General features: G+C 40.2%; 1 long non-coding RNA gene and 1 pseudogene across 2 annotated transcripts; one reads left to right on the forward strand and one right to left on the reverse strand.

Moving 5' to 3' along the window:
- Nucleotides 1–1,455: 1,455 nt before the first annotated feature.
- Nucleotides 1,456–15,769, reverse strand: LOC140845130 (uncharacterized). 2 transcript variants are annotated; one of them, XR_012123839.1, is made up of 3 exons: nucleotides 6,334–15,769; nucleotides 3,365–3,446; nucleotides 1,456–1,908 (listed from the first exon to the last, which is right to left on the reverse strand). It is a non-coding gene; the product is annotated as an uncharacterized lncRNA (long non-coding RNA). The 2 variants fall into 2 exon arrangements; XR_012123840.1 differs by lacking the exon at nucleotides 1,456–1,908 and having other exon boundaries at nucleotides 3,250–3,446; nucleotides 6,334–6,391; nucleotides 8,618–15,769.
- LOC140845129 (DNA endonuclease RBBP8-like) lies at nucleotides 3,443–6,337 on the forward strand (annotated as a pseudogene).
- Nucleotides 15,770–18,699: the final 2,930 nt, after the last annotated feature.

Here is an 18,699-nt window from a genome sequence, read left to right on the forward strand (position 1 = left end):
TTGCAAAGCAGGCTATGAATGTAACCAACTTTGATATTTTAAAGTAAATATTTAAATGTCAGCTGCCAAAGGTTGAGATAGAAAGAGGTGGGCTGCCAACACTCACAACACAAAATGGGGAGTGGCGGGGAGAGTCCATTGTATTTACATTGAACAAGAAATGGAGGGTTGAAGTGTGCTGGGCGGGGGTAGTTGCAACAGTGCTCGGGAGCTAAATCCTTAACTATCATAGCAAGAAGTGAATAGACAACACTTAAGATGTCATCTTAAACACTTTAAGATGACATCTTAAAGTTGGAAAATCTAGAGTGCTGTAGATTCTAAATTACAGATATGGAGCTGACCACGAGAATAAATGAAAATCAGACAAGGCTAAAAGTGATGAGCATGGTAGGCAGAGAGGAAGGGGAGAAACATGACGTGGGGGGCTGTTTGCTTCTGTTATAATCCCTTAGCAACTATTTTTTATCTGATGAAAGTCCTAATATTTTTCAGTTTAATTAAAGTCTGGTATGCATTGCATATTACATTATCACTTTGTACATGCATCCACTTTGACATGTTGACCTCTTAGGTAAGTACTTTATTATTCCCATTTTACGGATAGGACACTGAGGCTCAGAGATGTTACCAAAATCACTCAAGGCTGCACAGCTCCTAAGAGCTGAACCTGAATTTCAGCCTGGGTCAAAGGCACTCTCATTTGAGAAGTGATACCGTCACTCAGATGGCTTTCAGCCTGCTTGTCCCATCCGCAGGTGAAGCTCAGATTCACCTAAGAGTAGGAAGTGCCAGGAACAGGGCAGCAGCAGGGTTTCTCCACAGCTCTGAAGAACAGAGGTCACACATCACAGAGAACTGAACCAAGCTGAATATTTATGGGACTGTCTTAAAGAAGGTAATATCTAAGATGAGATGAATTTCTAAAAGCAGTTCTCAATGTGGACTTACAGAATTTCTAGAAAAATGATCTACATCACCCCATTAATTTTGCTCCAAGGTGGTCTCTACCCCGCCCCCAGCATAGGTACCCACATGTACCCACATGTACACACTCAAGTTGTATCCTTATAACCACCAGGGTTTGGGTCTTGACCTTCCTTTGTGAGACCAAGTCAATGTGCTTGAGCCCAGCTGTCTCACCCCAACCTCTTCTCTGAGGAAGCACACCATAAATTGCCCTTTGTAATTTTAATAAGGTCTTATTTTTTAATTTGCAGAAGTTGTAATGGATAGAAAAAAGAGCAAGTCCTAATAAAACCAGTTAAAAAAGAAAGAGGTACCTCCTGTCTTAATTTCAGTCTTTCTACCATCATCCTGCTCTTGACAACTTCCTCCTCTTGTTGCAGCAGTTTCTTTGATGCATCAAGCACAGTGCACATGTCTGAGGCTAGCTGAAAGTGCGCGTCATATTATCTCTGATCTTAGTAACTTATTTTTCAAACCATAGTCAGGATCCAGGCTGTCCAGGTCTGTACTCTTGATGCTGACAGTGTGGTCCCTCATTAAATCTGAATGAGCTGGGTTTGAACTGATGGTGTAAACCGTAAAACAAGTATGCAAACACTTTTTTCCATTAGATACATGGGTGCTTTAACAAAAGAGCCTGTATTTTTTTTCTCACTCCCTCGTGAATCCTTCAGGATCTTACCCTTTCAGTTTTTCCCATTCTCTCCATCCTACTATCCACCAACTTTTTGAATGACAAGTCTTCACATTCTGTCTGTATTTTCTTATTTTCCAAGTCCTTCTCAATCTCCTGAAACCCACCTTCTTGTCCTTCTCCCACCAAAGTAGCGTCATGATGGGAGGCTGCACTCTGGGTCTCTTCTGGTCCTGGATCAGAGATCAGGATGACGTCTGTTACAACACATGGTGGGAATTTAAAATGCACGCTTCACTGAAAACCTAGATAAAGCACAGGTACTTAAGAAAAGATGAGGCGTGGATTTCTCAATCCTTCCATCATCCCATGAGCGGGGCAGTGGCATCTGCGTTCCAGGGAAGAGACTCTCCCTCCATCCGTCTCCCTTTTGAGGGCAAGTGAAGGGAAGCTGTCTTGTTTGATGGATTGGGGGCCTGCTGTTTAAGGCGTTACCTGGGAACTCTAGATGCCCCGCCAGAAGACTATGTGACTTTTAAAACATTGTGATTTCCCTTGATAGAAGGATGCTATGCATCCCGGGAGCAGCTGAGCAAGGGTGTAGGGCTTCTAGCTCTCAGGACCCCCTGTTCCTTCCCCTCTCCATCCCATCTGGCTCACTGTCCAGACAGCCCAGAATTAATCCCTTGGCCACCCTTACACGGCTGTGTCCATTTCATAGCAAACCCCAGCCCTCCTGAAGCTGTTGTTGCTGGACGCGCAAGTCAACACCTAAGTAGCCAGGTAGAGGGGCGGACTCAGCCCTCACCTCTGGGGCACTTTGAAGCCCTTGATACATGACTATTCCCTTTTCTAAAACTCGGACTTCTCTTGGCTTTACTAGTACTGCCCTCTCTTGATTTCTCTACTGTTCTGTTCTCCATCTGATTCACTAGCTCCTTAATGCCATCTAAATGTGGGAGTTGTAAAAAGTGAATACCTAATATTTAAAGCAGAAAAAAAACTAAGAATGTCAACGTTTTGTATAGTATTTAAATATATGAGAAATACAAATAATCCAGAAATAACGAAAAGAGTTGAACGTGGTTTCCCATAAGATTAGAAATGAATAGCAAAGAGGGATATTGTTTTTCAGTAATAATTCTTATGGGCCATTTGACTTTTTAAACTAAACTAGATATAACTGTTTATTTAGTTAAAACTAAAAATACACTTTAAAAAGCTCAGTAGAAAGGTTGGAAGATAAATCTTTCTATGTACTGACCTATGGAAACATGTCTAAGAGTTGTTAAGAGATAAAATCACATGGGCAAATAGTGGTTAGTATGTGACTATGTGTGTATATTGTTTACAAAGCTCATATGTGTACAGAATATCTCTGGGAGAACATGGAAGATAATCTCAATGTAGCGGTTATTCTGGGAAGGAAAACTGGACAGATGGCTGAGCCTTTTCATGGTGTATCTTTTGCATCTTTTTCATTTTATATCACGTGCATTTTTTACTTACTCAAAATAAAATCGTAGTCATCCAAATCTGGTTTAAAATTCAAAAAAATAGGACGCCACCGTGCGGCGGGCGGGGGGCCCAGCCGCCTCCACGCCCGCCCACAGGGCTGGCTCCCGTCTGACTGCCCCCCACCGCCCCGTCCCCCCGGAAAGCACGGGCTGCCCCAAGGGGCCGGCCTTCCCGCCCGGGCCCGGCAGGTAGTGAGGGTTGGAGGAGGAGAGGGCAGTCGCCTCTCCACTGCCCGGAGCGCACCCGCTTCCCTGCCGGCGCTCGCGTGAATCCCCAGGCGATCTCTGAGCTGTGATATTTCACCTGTCCAGATACAGCTTCATACCTACACAGGTAACAGAAAAGGTCAGAGACATGAGGCAAGCAGGAGTGTGGAGCATGTTAAGCAAGATGAACATCTTTGGAAGCAGTTGTGGAAGCCCTAGTTCTGCAGATGTATCTAATGACTTTAAGGAACTTTGGACAAAATTAAAGAAGTATCATGATAAAGAAGTACAAGGTTTACAAGTAAAAGTAACCAAACTGAAAAAGGAGCGAATTTTAGATGCACAGAGACTAGAAGAATTAACCAAAAATCAACAGCTGAGAGAGCAACAGAAGTCCTTCATGAAACCATCAAAGTTTTAGAAGATGGATTAAGAGCAGGATTATGTGATCGCTGTGCAGTAACTGAAGAACATATCCGGAAAAACAGCAAGAGTTTGAAAATATCCGGCAGCAGAATCTTAAACTCATCACAGAGCTTATGAATGAAAAGAATACTCCACAGGAAGAAAATAAAAACTTTCTGAACAGCTGCAGCAGAAAATTGAGAATGCTCAGCAACATCAAGCAGCTGATCTGCATCTGATGAAATGTTATTCTGGATTCACCAATTACAGCCTTTTCGTTTTCTGGCATCAGCCAACTATGAAGAAAGGAGAACCTCCACATCCGATACTGACAACAAGCACATGCTAAACTAGACCCTTCCATGTGTACGGATGAATTGAGAAAAGTTCCAAAATCTTTAACTTATCCACAGCATAAATCTAATGAAAATGAAATTCTAGTGGCTGACACTTGTGATCAGAGTCAATCTCCTATGCCTAAAACACATGGAACGAACAGTTATCCCACTGATAAATCATCTTTTAATTCAGTTACAGTTGTTGCTGAAACAGCTGGACTTCGTGTTCAAGAAGAATCTAAACCTCAAGGTCCCATGAGCCCTCGTGGTGATGAGCTCTGCCACTGTCTAGAAGGGGATTATAAGGAACCATCTTTTGAAGAATCTAGAAGAAATAGTGAAGAGAGTTTAGGGTTTTCAGATTCTGAATCAAAGTTTCCTCCTCAAGAAGAATTGACAACTCGGGTATCATTCCCTGTATTTGGAGCTATCTCTAATGTGAGAAGTAGTATAGCTTTGAATACAAGTTTGTCCCCTTCCCTTTTAGAGACTGGGAAAAAAAAACCCATCTGAAAACACTGCCTTTCAGCAACACATCTAATTCTAGATCAGAGAAAACTAGATAAAAATCTGAAGATAGTGTCCTTTTCACACATCACAACCTTGGGTCTGAACTGAACAATATTAGCCAGTCATCTTCTAACAAGCAGATGCTTAAAAATAAAAACATAAGTGAATCCATAAGTGAACAGGACAGTGTGGATCCCATTAAAGATGCTGTTACTGATAGAGACAGCTGTGTGGTGGCCCTGAAACCATTGGGAGGCAGGTGATCCAAAAGAAAGAAAATCAAGGAAGAAAGTGAAGATGAAGTACACTGCCCACAAGCCTCTTTTGATAAAGAAAATGCTTTTTCTTTTCTGCTGGATAATCTTTCTTCCATGAATGAGACCATGTGATGGATAAACCTCTGGATCTGTCTGACCGATTTTCAGCTGTTCAGTGTCAAGAGAAAAGCCAAGGAAGGGAGACCTCTAAAATCAGACTTAGGCAGGTGGCTCTCAGGGAGGCTTGGAAGCCCATTCCAGAGGGCCCCTCCTCAAGCCATGAGGCCCTGAGTGGGAGCTGTATGTTAACCAGAGATTCCCCAGAGCCGTTTACAGGAGTGCAGCCTCAGTCCTTGAGTAAATCCTCTCCAGACAATGAAACACCATTACAGATAAAAGAAGAAAATCCTATCTTTAAAGTCCCTCTACATCCACATGAAAGTTTGGAGACAGAGAATCATTTCGAGGACTTGAAGGGTGCTAGTTCTCATGAGCCAGTAAAAATAACCAGGTCAGTCCGTGGAGCATGTGAACTTGCATCAGTTGTTCAGTTAAATCCATGTAGAATTGCTAAAACAAAGTCTACAAAACAACCAAAATGTATCCTTTGAAAATATCCAGTAGAGTATAGATCCAGGAGCAGACCTTTCTCAGTATAAAATGGACATTACAATAATAGACACAAAGGATGGCAGTCAATCAAGATTAGCAGGAGGAGAGACAGTGGACATGGACTGTACCTTGGTTAGTGAAACTGTGCTTTTAAAAATGAAGAAGCAAGAGCAGAAGGGAGAAAAGAGTCCACACAGAGGAAGAAAACTGAATGACAGCTTGGAAGATATGTTTGATAGGACAACACATGAAGAATAGGAGTCCTGTTTGGAAGATGGTTTCCTCCAAGTGGCGGATGAAGGGGAGGAATTCTCAGCTCCCACAAAGACTCCCAAGCACTCATGGTGATAAACAAGATAAAGTCAAACAGAAAGCATTTGTGGAACCATATTTTAAAGATGATGAAAGAGAGACAAAATTTTGTCTCATATTGAGGTAGTTCAGAAAAAAGCAGACAGATAAAAATTGCTTGGACACACATGTAAGGAATGTGAAATTTATTATGCAGATATTCCAGCAGAAGAAAGAGAAAAGAACTTGGCTTCCTGCTCAAGGCACCGATTCCAGTACATTCCATCCAACACACCAGAGAATTTTTGGGAAGTTGGTTTCCCTTCCACTCAGACTTGAATGTAAAGAGGTTATACTAAAGAAGATCTTGATCCTTGTCCTTCTCCAAAAAGATGGCGGCCTTACAATGCCATGTTTTCTCCAAAGGACAAGGAGCAGAAGACATCGATGCTACAGCAAAAACAGGACAGAGGACAATTTTTTTCTTTTTGGTTATTTATAGATAAAGTTATTATTAAACACTTATTTCCCATCTTAGAACCCAAATAGTTAAAAACTAAGTTTCTTAGCAAATAGACAATAACTTAGCCCACCTTGGGAGAAAAGCAGGCAGCCTTGAGTGATATGCTCCCACACCAGGAAGCTGCTCTCCTGGGAGGAAATCAGAGTTGTAAAATTCTTGTAAATAACCAGGAAGACTAATAAGAAACTTAATGTCTCTTCAAAGATAAAAATTTTGGGACCACTTAGCAGGTCTGCATTCCTAGGCCTTTGTCTCTCAACTGCCTATAAATCCCCTAGACAAGCACCACCCTGGTCCCACTGCAGCACCTGCATCTCCACTGACACTCAGCACTATTAGCTTCCTGCTTTATGCCAATCTAGCAAGTATACAAGGGTATGTCCTTGTCGTTTACTCTCATTTCTGCCATTACCACTGAGATGGCACATATTTTCCTGTGCTTATTAACCTATGGGGCTTCCTTGTCTTGAATTGCCTGGCTCATTGCTGTCGCTGTTATTTGGGCTTATACCCCCTTTCTTTCCAATTGGAGACCCTGGCTTTTTTCCCTTTGCTTGTATACTACAGATATTAGACTGTGTTTGCTTTAAGACACTGCAAATAACCTTTCCCAATCTGTCTCCCTATTGTTTTTTTCCTATGGTGTCTCATTTTCCATGGGCTGGAAAATTCCAGTCCCCTGCCCCCATAGCCAGTGCCAGTCAGCTGCCCAGCATACACTCGAGCAGAAAGCTGACCCTGTGTGCCACAGACACTGTCGCCAGCCAACCGCAGGTGGGACAGATGCTGGCCCCAGCCACAGGTGTCTGCTCTCCCACCAGCTGGCTTCACAGTGATGGCTTCTAGAAATATCTCTTGTCACCAGCCCCTCCAACAGCCAGAAAACCCGATTTTCTCCCTGGACACACATGAGGTGGTGAGGGAGGAGAGCCTCAGTGGGGTATGTGTTGGCGTGGGTGGGGAGGGGCAGAGAGTTCGGCTCCTGGGGGAGATGTGAAGCGAAGGGACACACACCACTGGGCTTTCAAATATAAAGACTTTAGTGAAGGTAGATATTGGTATGGGGGTAGGTTTACAAGTCAAACACCCCCAGGAAAAGTGAGGAGTTGGGGGCTTCTGAGGATTTCCCCACCCCAGGAAGGAATGCTGCTAATCTAGTATAAGTTGGCCCCATGGGCCTCAGACCACAGCCCTCCTCAAGTTAAGGCTTAACTCAAAGCCTTGAGGAGAATGTACCAGCAAGTGACAGATTCCAGACCAAGGTGGCTTGGCTAGAAACAAAGAAAACAGAGCCAAGTATGTGCAAATGCTGAGGTCCAGTCTAATAATCATGCCAAACTGCAATAACTAAGTTCTGCACTTTGCTCCCACCTCTTTGCTAAAGTTTAAGCCCCAAGAATTGGAGCCTGGTAATTGCAATGGGGTGTATGGTAGGAACCGAAACTACCAGGAAATCCAAACCCCTAGGCCTTGCTGGGGGGCACTTCCCTCCATGCCTTGCTGCGGGACAAATGTGGACAGGCTGCCCTTTCCAAACCTCTTTGGATGATAGGCTTGAAATGCAGTATACCGGATGCTCACACAAAGGAAAGACCCCTTCTGTAACCTCTCCCCCTGTCGATTTTCCCTATCCATAATCCAAGACTAAAATGTTTTAGTGAGAAACAGAGCTTAGCCTACTCTTGCTGTCCAAAAACCTAGACAGGCAGGTGTTGTCCGACTCCACCTGCTAGTTAACTGGTAAAGTTATTCATAGAGCTGCTTGGCCCAATATGACAGGATGAGAACCTCTGTACCGAGTTTTGGCAAACAAGGTTGATCAAAAATAACACAGACAGGCAGCCTACCAAGGCTCCATGGAGATATGTCACAGGGATAAAAAAAAGTCTGTTAAATAGGGGCCTGTGGTTAACTTAACATGTAGTCTCTGTTTACAGCGTACTTCTCTGAAAATGAGAGCCACCCAGAAAGAAGCAGAGCCCAGGGATAGAGAAACAAGTTGTTTAAGGCATCATATGAATCCACAAGTTCAGCCATGATACAAACAACATCTGTTCATTCTGGTGCTCTGATTTCTTGCCTAAGACAGTTGAAGTTGGATTTCCATGTGAGCAACCAAAACATTCTAACAGAGGTGACTTAAATATCAGAGGGTGAAATGTGCACTTTTAACTAATTGGAAAACCCTAGAGAATCAGCTGGCAACTTACTCAAACAAATACAAGAAAAGATTAATTTTTTTTTTCCGTAAGTGGCGTTGGTGCATTAAATCCATGCCTCAAACCAAACTAAGTTTCAGAAAGATAAAAGATTTGATTAAACCACAAAAGAAATAAATATAGACAAATTTTTACCTGAGCTGGGAGTAAGAGAAGTCTTCTTTAGCATTCCAGCAAAAGCAGAAAACAAAAAGATGGACTTGTAAAAATGAACTCTTCTGTTTGTAATAGCACATAATAAGTCCATTAAGACAGGAAGTGTGGGAAGATCAGGTCTGGGACTCCTGGATCCCTGGCCGTGGGGAAGATGATTGGATCTGGGGCAGGTTGGTTCTTGTGGACACAGCTGTCTGTCCAAATGAACTAGAATCAGGTACACATGCCTAACACTGAGGGGTGAGCACAAGGTTAGACACATGTTTGGGGCAGCTCAACATATAGATGATAATTAAATCTACTAAAGTGGATGTGATTATCCAGGAATGAGAGAAAAAGTGGTCCTCAGAACCTTGCAGAGTACTGATGTTTAAGGAGCATGGAGGTAAAAAAAAAAACCACAGAGATTCTTAGTGGCCTTGAAAATACTTAGCACTGTGTGGGCTGTATACTGGGTATTCAATAATACCCTTTTGGCTGTTTCCACTTGTTTCTTAAATTCAGTTAATTTAAAAGTAGGTCAAAATTCAGGCGGGTCCTGGGGCCTCAGCCGTGCAGGACGCGGGGTAGGGGCCGGGGCAGCGCCAGTTTCCGGGCAGCAGGTGAGGCCATGCGGGGTGGAGGCCGGAGTCGCGGGGCCGGGACCCCAAGAGCTCCGGGGATACGGCCCTCCTTCCTGGCTGGAGCCACACCGGTGTGGGGGGCCCGGTGAATGAGGTCCGTGGCCCTGGAAAACTTGGACCAAAGGCCACCGGCAAGAAAGGAGTTGGTCCCCACAAACTAACAAGTCAGCAGCTTCCCCTAACCTACTCAGCTCCCAGACAGCTGGCTGTCAACCAACATGCACCTGGCAGAAAAACAGAAATCTTCTCTGGAAGAGAGAAAAGAAGTAAGATACTGACATCAGAAAGTCTCCCTGGAATAAAACTAAGATCTTGACATTGGGAATATCCTAAGGAATACCTAGCTCAATCGCCCTATAATGACTACTACAGTTCGGCTGGCCACATGGACGTGGACAGGCTTTCCAGTCGGTCCTCTGGTGGACAGCTTCTGGCTTGAGCAAACAGCCAGGGAATATCAGGAGGGTCAGGAAAGTCTCTGCTTGCTGTGACCAATATGTTGAGAAAATAAAAGAAGTTGTTACATTCATAAAAGAAGAACAAGGTGCTGTTAAAGGAAAAAAAAATTCAGGGAACAAATAAGCAAGCTTCTGGAAATTAAAATTATGATAGCAGATATGAAAGAGGTTAAGATGAAGTAGAGGATCATCAATACAGAATGTAGAATTTGGGAAATAACCCAGAAAGTAAAATTAAAATACAAAGATAGAGAAAGTAGGAGAGAAAAGATAAGAAAACTAGAAGATCAATCTAGAAGATTCAATACCTAAATAATAGGGGTTCCAGAAAGAGAAAACAGAAAAAATGGAAGGGAAGAAATTACAGAAAATTTCTTGGAACTGAAAGCATGCTTGCCTGGTACAGTGGTCCAAAACAGACCCACATATCCTATCATGGCATTTCAAAGCACTAGGGAAAAAGGAAGATCCTACAATCTCCAGAGGGATGGGGAAAAAGGGTTTCATACCAAAACCAAGAATCAGAATAACACCAAACTTCTCAAAACATAACAGTTGAAGCTGTAAGACAATGAAACAATGTCATCAAACTTCTGAAAGGAAATAATGTCCAATTACAATTCCACTCACGTCGAAAAGTATGAGAGCAAAATGCAGATCTCTAAAATCTCTCTTACACTCTTTCTCGGGAAGGTATAGAGTGCTCCACCAAACAAAGTGAAATAAGAGTAAGCCCTAGGATCCAAGAAACAGAGAGAAGGAGTCTCCAGGAATGGGTTTATTGGAGATCTGAAGGTAACCGCAGTGCCTAAAAGGCAACACATCCAGGATAGAACAGGTCACAAAGTTCCAGGAAGGATTTTTTCAGGAAGGTGAAATTGACAGAATACCTAATTTGAGTATCTTGAGGAAATTTGTACACTTTAAGAAGGATTTAGATTATATTAGCAACAAGTACATAAAGAAGTAAGCAGATGTACAAAAGGACCATTGTTAACTTCAGAGAAAACTTAAATGTGCAGGGCTTATTAAGATTAAGAACTTGTATTACTCAAAAACAAGTAAAAAGGTAAATTAGAATTTTGAGGAGATATTTACAATATCTCAATTTCATGCCAAACAAAAATAACAAATATTACTAAGAATATATAGTGAACTCTAAAACTCAATAAGAAAACCACAAACTCAATGAAAATTAGGCAGAAGATACGAAGAAGTATTTCACAGATGAGGAAATTACATATGGCCAATAAATACAAAGAGATGTTTGACATTACTGGTGATCAGGAAAATGCAAATCAAGACCACAATGATGTAGGCATATCACTGGCAAAAATTTAAAAGACTCATAATACCAAATTTTGGATAAAGTGTGGATTCACAAAATCTTTTAAGTGTTGCTGGTGAGATTTAAAATATTAAAATGTTTTGACATTACCTTCTAAAGGTAAAGAAAAACTTATTCTATGACCCAGAAACGATTATTTTAGGTGGAAATAGAAAAAAATTATATATAAAAGAGGAATGCATGAATGAGGTTCACCACAGCACCATTCAGCAAAAACCTAGAAACAATCCAAAAGCTGCCCGTCAATGGAAGAATGGATGAGTCAACTGATAACTTACAGCAGTCAAAACAAATAAATGTATGGATGAATTTTTGTCGTAAGATTCTATCTGAAGTGGAAAAGTAAATCTCAGTAAACAGCATGATGTACTTTATATAATATTAAGAAAAAATTTTTAATTTCTTTGTGGGATTAATACACAAATCAGGTAGAATAGAAATCAAATGTGCAAATACATATGACTTGATTATTTTTCCTACACCAGAATGATTAGAGCCAAAACAGTTCCTACAGAACTCGTGATCGCCCTCACATGGTGTCGGTGTCCTTGAGGAGCATCATGCCCTTGGGCTAGACTCAAGGTCAGATAATGACTGTGTGTTGATCCTGTGTTGAACCCCCTACTCAGAATTCTTTAGATGTTTAAGTTCATTTGCTCAATAAATCTGAGGAGTGCCTTTTCGGCATTATTCTTGTGCTGCAATGCCTTGAGTCCCCTGGCTGGCCTTTCAGATCTTCAGCATTCCATGGCGTTCCCTCCAAATCTGCGGGTCAGAGGCAGGGCGGAGCTGACAAACATAAACAGCCAAAGAAAAGAAATAATAAAAATTAGAGCAGAAATCAATGAAATTGAAAACAAGAAATCAACAGAGAAAATCAATTGAATTTGAAGTTGGTTCTTTGAAAAGATCAATAAAGTTGATAATCTATTCAGGCTAAGAAACAAAAAAGAAATGAATCCACGCAAGAATGAATGGGTAATAAAAATTACTATTATCTGAAATGAAAGAAGAGGCATTATTAATGATCCCAAGGATATTAAAAGGCTAACAAAAGAATATTATGAACAATTCTGCCCCAAAATTTGATAACCTAGATGAACTGAATGAATTCTCTGAAAGACAACAATCTGCCAAAATTAACACAAGAACAGACTATCTGAATAAGCCTATATCTATTAAATAAATCTAATTAATAATTAACAACCCTTCCAAAACAGAAAGCACCAGCCCTGATGGATTCATTGCAAATTCTAACAAACATTTAAGGAAGAAATTACCCCATTTCTCTAAAATCTCCTTCAGAAGATAGAAGCAGAGGGAATACTTCCTAACTCATTCTATAAGGTCAGAATTACCCTAATATCAAAACCAGATAAATACCCTACAGAAAGAAAACTACAGACCAAATATCTCATGAATATAGATGCAAAAATACTCATCAAAATATTAACAAATCAAATCCAAAAATGTATGAAAATAATTATACACCATGACTAAGCAGAATTTATCCCAGGCATCTGAGGCTCAAAAGGTGCAGAAAAAGCATTTAATAAAGTCCTATACCCATTTATGTTAAGAAAACTCTCAGTAAACTAAGAATACAGGGAAACTCCCCCAACTTGATAAAGAATATGTTCAAAAAACCCAGCTGGGGGCTCCCTTGTCAGGCCAGGAGCTCTGTCCTCTCATTCTCTCTAAATAAAAGTCTCTCACTTGCTCTCCTACCTTAAGTGTTTGTGAAGTTCATTCTTCGACCCCGTGAAAAAGAACTCCAGCATCATTTTGGGGGCTTGTCTGGGATAACTTTAGAGATGGGAGTGTCCTCTTCAAGTTTAAAAAGCCAGACATGCCTCTGGCATGCATTATGAAGAATTGGGAGCAATTTGATCCCCAAACCCTGAAAAGAAAGTGTCTTACCTTCTTCTGCATGCAAGCCTGGTCTCAATACAAACTCTCTGACGGAGAGGCTTGGCCCTCCAAGGGAAGTATACAATAAAATAAGGTTATGCAGCTAAATTAATTTTGCCACAAGGAAGGAAAATGGTCAAAAGTCCCGTGATCTGCTACAATATAAAACTGGTTTTCTAAATCCTTCTATTGGAAATCTAGTCTACTTACTGGGTTCATCATTATCCTAAAAAATTGGGAGGTTTTTAAACTAGACTCCCTGAGACAGAAATTTCCCTGAGACAAAAATTTATCTCCTGCAATACAGCCTGGCTTATATCTTTGAAAAGAGAAGAATGCTTAAAGGGAAGCTTGACTTTGTTATGTTTAGTGAAGGTTTTGTAAGTAATCTAGCATGATTGTTAAGAAGGAGTGAACTAAGTAAGTGTAGTAACTGAACTTCTCCTTGGCTGCAGGGTGTTGAGTTAAGAACACCCCACACCCTGCAAACTTCCTAAGCCTCCAATATCCATGGACTAGGAGTGTTTTTCATTGGAATGATCACCTAGCCTCCATTTTTGTACCATCTCTTGGTTTAAAAGATGTATGTAATTTGACATATCAAATACTTGACCAATTTTACTCAAAAGGCCTTAATACTAAAGTAAAACTAATGCGCCAAGCAGTTATACAAAACAGAATGGCACTAGACATCTTAACAGCAGTACAGGTGGGACCTGTGCTGTAATTAAGTTGTGTATTGTGTGTACATTCCAAATTATTCACAAAATGTCTCTGATTCACTCCAGGACCTCTGAAAGCACACGCCCAGAAGTCCTATGGAGTACTACAACATGGAGCTGGTTTTCTAAATCCTTTTGAAGCCATGAAACTGCAAATGGTGATGGAAATGGAACCCCAGATAGAAGTGCCCATCTTCCAAGGCCCTCTCAGGTGAACACTGATGGAGACCTAACTGCACCCTTTACTGCGCCCTCTCTCAGCCTGAAGCAGCCAGAGCAGTCATCGCCCCCTTTCCCTAGCAGCAGCTAGGGTCTCCATCTGGAGAGAGGGTAGAGACAGGGACCATGGGTTTAGACAGTGTAGGGTGAGGGCCTCGGGAGAAAACAAAGCAAGATAATCCACTGTGGGATTTGCTCTGGCCTGCTGGGGGGCCCAGCTTGTTTTTCTGACCTTACCCAGGTGCTGCCTTCCTTCCTCCAGCCCTAAACAAATGATTTGCAACCTGGCTAATGTGGCAAACAAGCCCAAAACAACATAGTAAAAACAGGAAGGATGCCATCTTGAAAATTAGATTGCATTTTAAAATCCAACTTGCTAAAAAGTAACTTCCTTAACATACGGACAATAACTCAGCCCACCTTGGGACCAAAGCAGGCAGCCTTGAGTGATATGCTCCCAGACCAGGAAGCTGCTATCCTGGGAGGAAATTAGAGCAGTAAAATTCTTGTAACCAGGAAGACTAATAAGAAACTTGGTGTTTCTTCAAAGGTAAACATTTTGGGACCACTTAGCAGGTGTACATCCCTAGCCCTTTGTCTCTCAACTGCCTATAAAACCCCTAGACAACACACCACCCTAGGGCTCCCTTGTCCCCTTCTGGCCTGAGCCAGGAGCTCTGTCCTCTCACTTTCTCTCTAAATAAGTCTCTCATTTGCTCTCCTAAAAAAAAAAAACAAAAAACCTACAGCTAACATCATATTTGGTGAGAAACTCATACTTAACAGTGAGAAACTCCCACTAAGATCAGGAGCACAGCAAAGACGTCCCCTTTCACCACTGCTATTCAACATCATTCTGGGAGTCCTAGCCAATGTGATAAGACAAGAAAGGAAAGAAAAGGTACACATATTGGGAATGAAGAAATAAAACTTTGTTTGTAGATGACACGATCATCTATGGAGAGAATATGAAAGAATCAGCCAAAAAACTCCTGTTACTAATAAGTGATTATGGAAAAGTTGCAGGATACAAGGTTAATGTACAAAAGTCAATTTTCTTATATACCAGTAATGAACAAGTGGAGTTTGAAATAAAGTAAAAACATTTACATTAGCACCCCCAAAATGAAGTATGTATAAATCTAACAAAATATATACAAGATGCCTATGAGGAAAACTATAAAACTTTGATGAAAGTTACCAAAGGTAAACTTTAAAAAATAGAGATATTCTCTGTCTTTGATACAAAAATTCAATATTGTGATGATGTCAGTTCCTCCCAACTCAATGTATAGATTCAATGCAACCCCAGTCAAAATCCCAGCAAGTTATTTTGTGGATATCAAAAAGCTAATTCTTAAGTTTATATGTGAGGCAAAAGGCCCAGAAAAGCAACTCAATATTGAAGAACAAAGCTGGATGATTGGCATTACCTGGGTTCAAGGCTTAAAGCTACAGTAATCAAAATAGTGAAAATTGGTGAAAGAATAAACAAATACATCAATGGTACAGAATAAACGGCCCATAAATAGGCTCACACAAATAGAGTCAACAGATCTTTGACAAGGAGCAAAGGCAATACAGTGGAGCAAAAATAGTCTCTTCTACAAATGGTGCCGGAACAGCTGAACATCCACATGCAAAGCAATGAATCTAGACACAGCCTTCCCAAAAATCAAAATGGATCACAGACCTAAATCTGTATTACAAAACTACAAAACTCCTAGCAGATAACATAGGAGAAAACCTAGATGACACTGGGTATGATGATGACTTTTTAGATACAACACCAAACGCACAATTCATGAAAGAAATAATTGATAAGCTGGACTTGATTAAAGCTAAGAACTTCTGTGAGAGACAGTGTGAAGAGAATGAGAACATAGCCATAAACTGAGAGAAAGTATTTGCAAAGGAAACATCTGACAAAGGAATGCTATCCAAAATGTACAGAGAGCTCTTAAAACTAAAGAAAATGAACCTGATTAAAAAATGGGCAAAAGGCCTGAACAGACACCTCATCAAAGAAGATGGACAACAAGTAAGCATATGAAAAGATGCTCCACATCATGTGTCATCAGAGAAATGCAAATTAAAAAAAAAGTGAGATATTACCGCATATCTATTAGAATGGCCAAAATAAAAAAGACTAAAAACACTAAATGCTGTCTGGGATGTGGAACAACAGGAATTCTCATTCATTGCTGGTGGGAATGCAAAATGGTATAGTTACTTTGGAAGACAGCTGGGCAGTTTTACAAAACTAAATATACTCCAATGACGTAACTCAACAGTGGCACCCCTTGGTATTTATCCGAATGAACTGAAAATGCATGTCCACACAAAAACCTGCATACAGATGTCTACAGCAGCTTTATTCATAATTGCCCAAACTTGAAAGAAACCAATATGTGCTTCGGGAGGTGAATGAATAAATAAACTGTGATACATCCCAACAATGGAATACTATTCAGTGCTAAAATGAAATGAGCTGTCAAGCCTTGAAAAGACATGGAGTTAACCTTAAATCACATCTAAGTGAAAGAAGCCCAATCTGAAATGGCTACATGCTGCATGATTCAAACTACACGACATTCTGGAAAAGGCAAAGCTATGGAGACAGTAAAATATTAATGGTTGCCAGGTGTGGAGTGGGGGCATGGGGTACAGAGGGATGAATAGGCAGAGCACAGAGTATTTGTAGGGCAGCGAAACTATTCTGTATGATACTACAATGGTAGAAACGTGTCATTATGATAAAAATATACCAAGAGTGAACCCAAATGTAAACAATGGACTTTGGGTGTTAAAAATGTATCAGGGTAGGTTTATCAATGTAACAAGTGTACCACACCACTGTGGTGCAGGATATAGATAGCAGGGGGAGCTTGTCTGGTAAGGTGCAAGGAATATGGGGGAACTCTGCACTTCCTGTTCAATGTTGCTGTGAACTTAAAACTGCTCTAAAATACAAGTATACTAATTTTAAAAAGAAAGCATTATTGGTGCTAAGTTGTAGTGTCATTTGGTTATCACCCAGTGTTTAAAGAAAAAGAAAGTAAATCTTTTAAATGCAGATGTAATTTAGCTCGTAAGAACCTAAATTTAGATCTTTAAAAGATAAGAACTATTTGTTACAATTTTTCATAGTAGAAAGAGGAAAAATCCAAATTACCTTACAGATTAAGTTATCTTATTACAGTGGCTGGAGAAGTGCACCTGATGGTTGAGAGACTTACAACGCCTTTGCAGTTGACATTGCTGAATGCCTGCTGGAGGAAAGGTCAGTAAAGGAAATCATGGTAGTGCCACTTCCCAACGACACAGTGACTTGTTGCATTAAAGATTTTGATTACCAATGATCACTGAATTAATATCTCATCTGCAGAAATTTTACTTGCTTTACCAATGGGACAAATCTACAGATGAGGCCAGGCTTACTGTTTTGCATGCATTCATCCATTATCAGACCCAACTAACCATCATCCAAGATCTCTTATAGGAACACTTGGCAACAAACACAAATTGTTGAATAACTTTTTTGTCAACAAACTTGTGGCTTGGCAAGAAATGCAAAGTGTTGAATAACTCTTTTGAGTCTCATGTTTATCCTGGAACAAGTCTGTCGACATGTGCACAGATGACACGAAACCCAAGGTGAGTAAAACTGCTGGCACCTGAGCGTGAATCAGGGCAGTGGCACCTAATTATACTAGCAGTCTTTGTATCCTTCACTGGGCAGCTAAAAAACAAAACAAAAACCAGTTTCACTTAGGACTGTCCTTGATGAAGCTGTGGAAGTTGTTAACTTCATTGAAATTCAACTCCTTGACCACATCTTTTTACTCTTTGTGCACAACATGAGCAGCATTTGAACTGCTTGCTGAAGTCTGATAGTTATCTCAAAGAAAAGCACCGTGCAACAGTTTTAGTTGTGAACTATACAAACTACTTTTGTCATGGAATATACCATTTTCCCTCGAAAGAACAGCAGACTGACAAATTATGATTATCCAAACTTGGGTATTTGTAAGACACTGTTTTAAAAATGAACAAAGTAAAACTTTTATTTCAAGGAAAATAACTGATCATTTTTCTTGTCATAGATAAAATTGAAAATTTCAGGGGAAAATTAGAGTTCTGTGAAACTTGAATTCACCAGCATGAGTTTGACAGCCTCTCAATATTTTCCTTATAGGATTGGTGGTGATATTAACAAATTCTTTTATATTGCATGGAGTATGTCAACATTCATAAAATCTGCATAACTCAATAAATCACTATGTCCCAAAAGAAAAATGTGTGATGTGTAGAAACATTCCTGGAAAAAATATTCAAAGTGTCAAACAGACCAATGGATTTTAATGTCACAAAGTATAAAAAGTTCATTATGGCTTCTGATTCCATATTGCAACTAACCATTAAAAACTATCTCTTGCCAAGTTTTGGTGTAATATCAAATAATATTCACAATTATCTGAAAAAGCTACCAAACATTAATAAAATACTACCACTTTTCCCAATTATCTATTAGTGTAAGACTGGATTTCTTCATTTTCTTCAACCGCAATAACACATCACAACAAATTGAATGCAGAGGCAGATATGAGAGCTATTTTTAAAATTAACTCAAACATCAAAGAGATCCATAAAAATATAAAACAAGGCTACTCTGCTAACTAAATTTTCTTTTCCTTTGGAAAATACAGTTTAAAATATAATTTAACAAATATCATTTGTGTTCCAGGTAAGGGCTTGTTGTTATTTAAAAATGAGTAAA

The sequence above is a fragment of the Manis javanica genome, chromosome 12, assembly GCF_040802235.1.
Source record: "Manis javanica isolate MJ-LG chromosome 12, MJ_LKY, whole genome shotgun sequence".
NCBI classification, from domain to species: domain Eukaryota; kingdom Metazoa; phylum Chordata; class Mammalia; order Pholidota; family Manidae; genus Manis; species Manis javanica.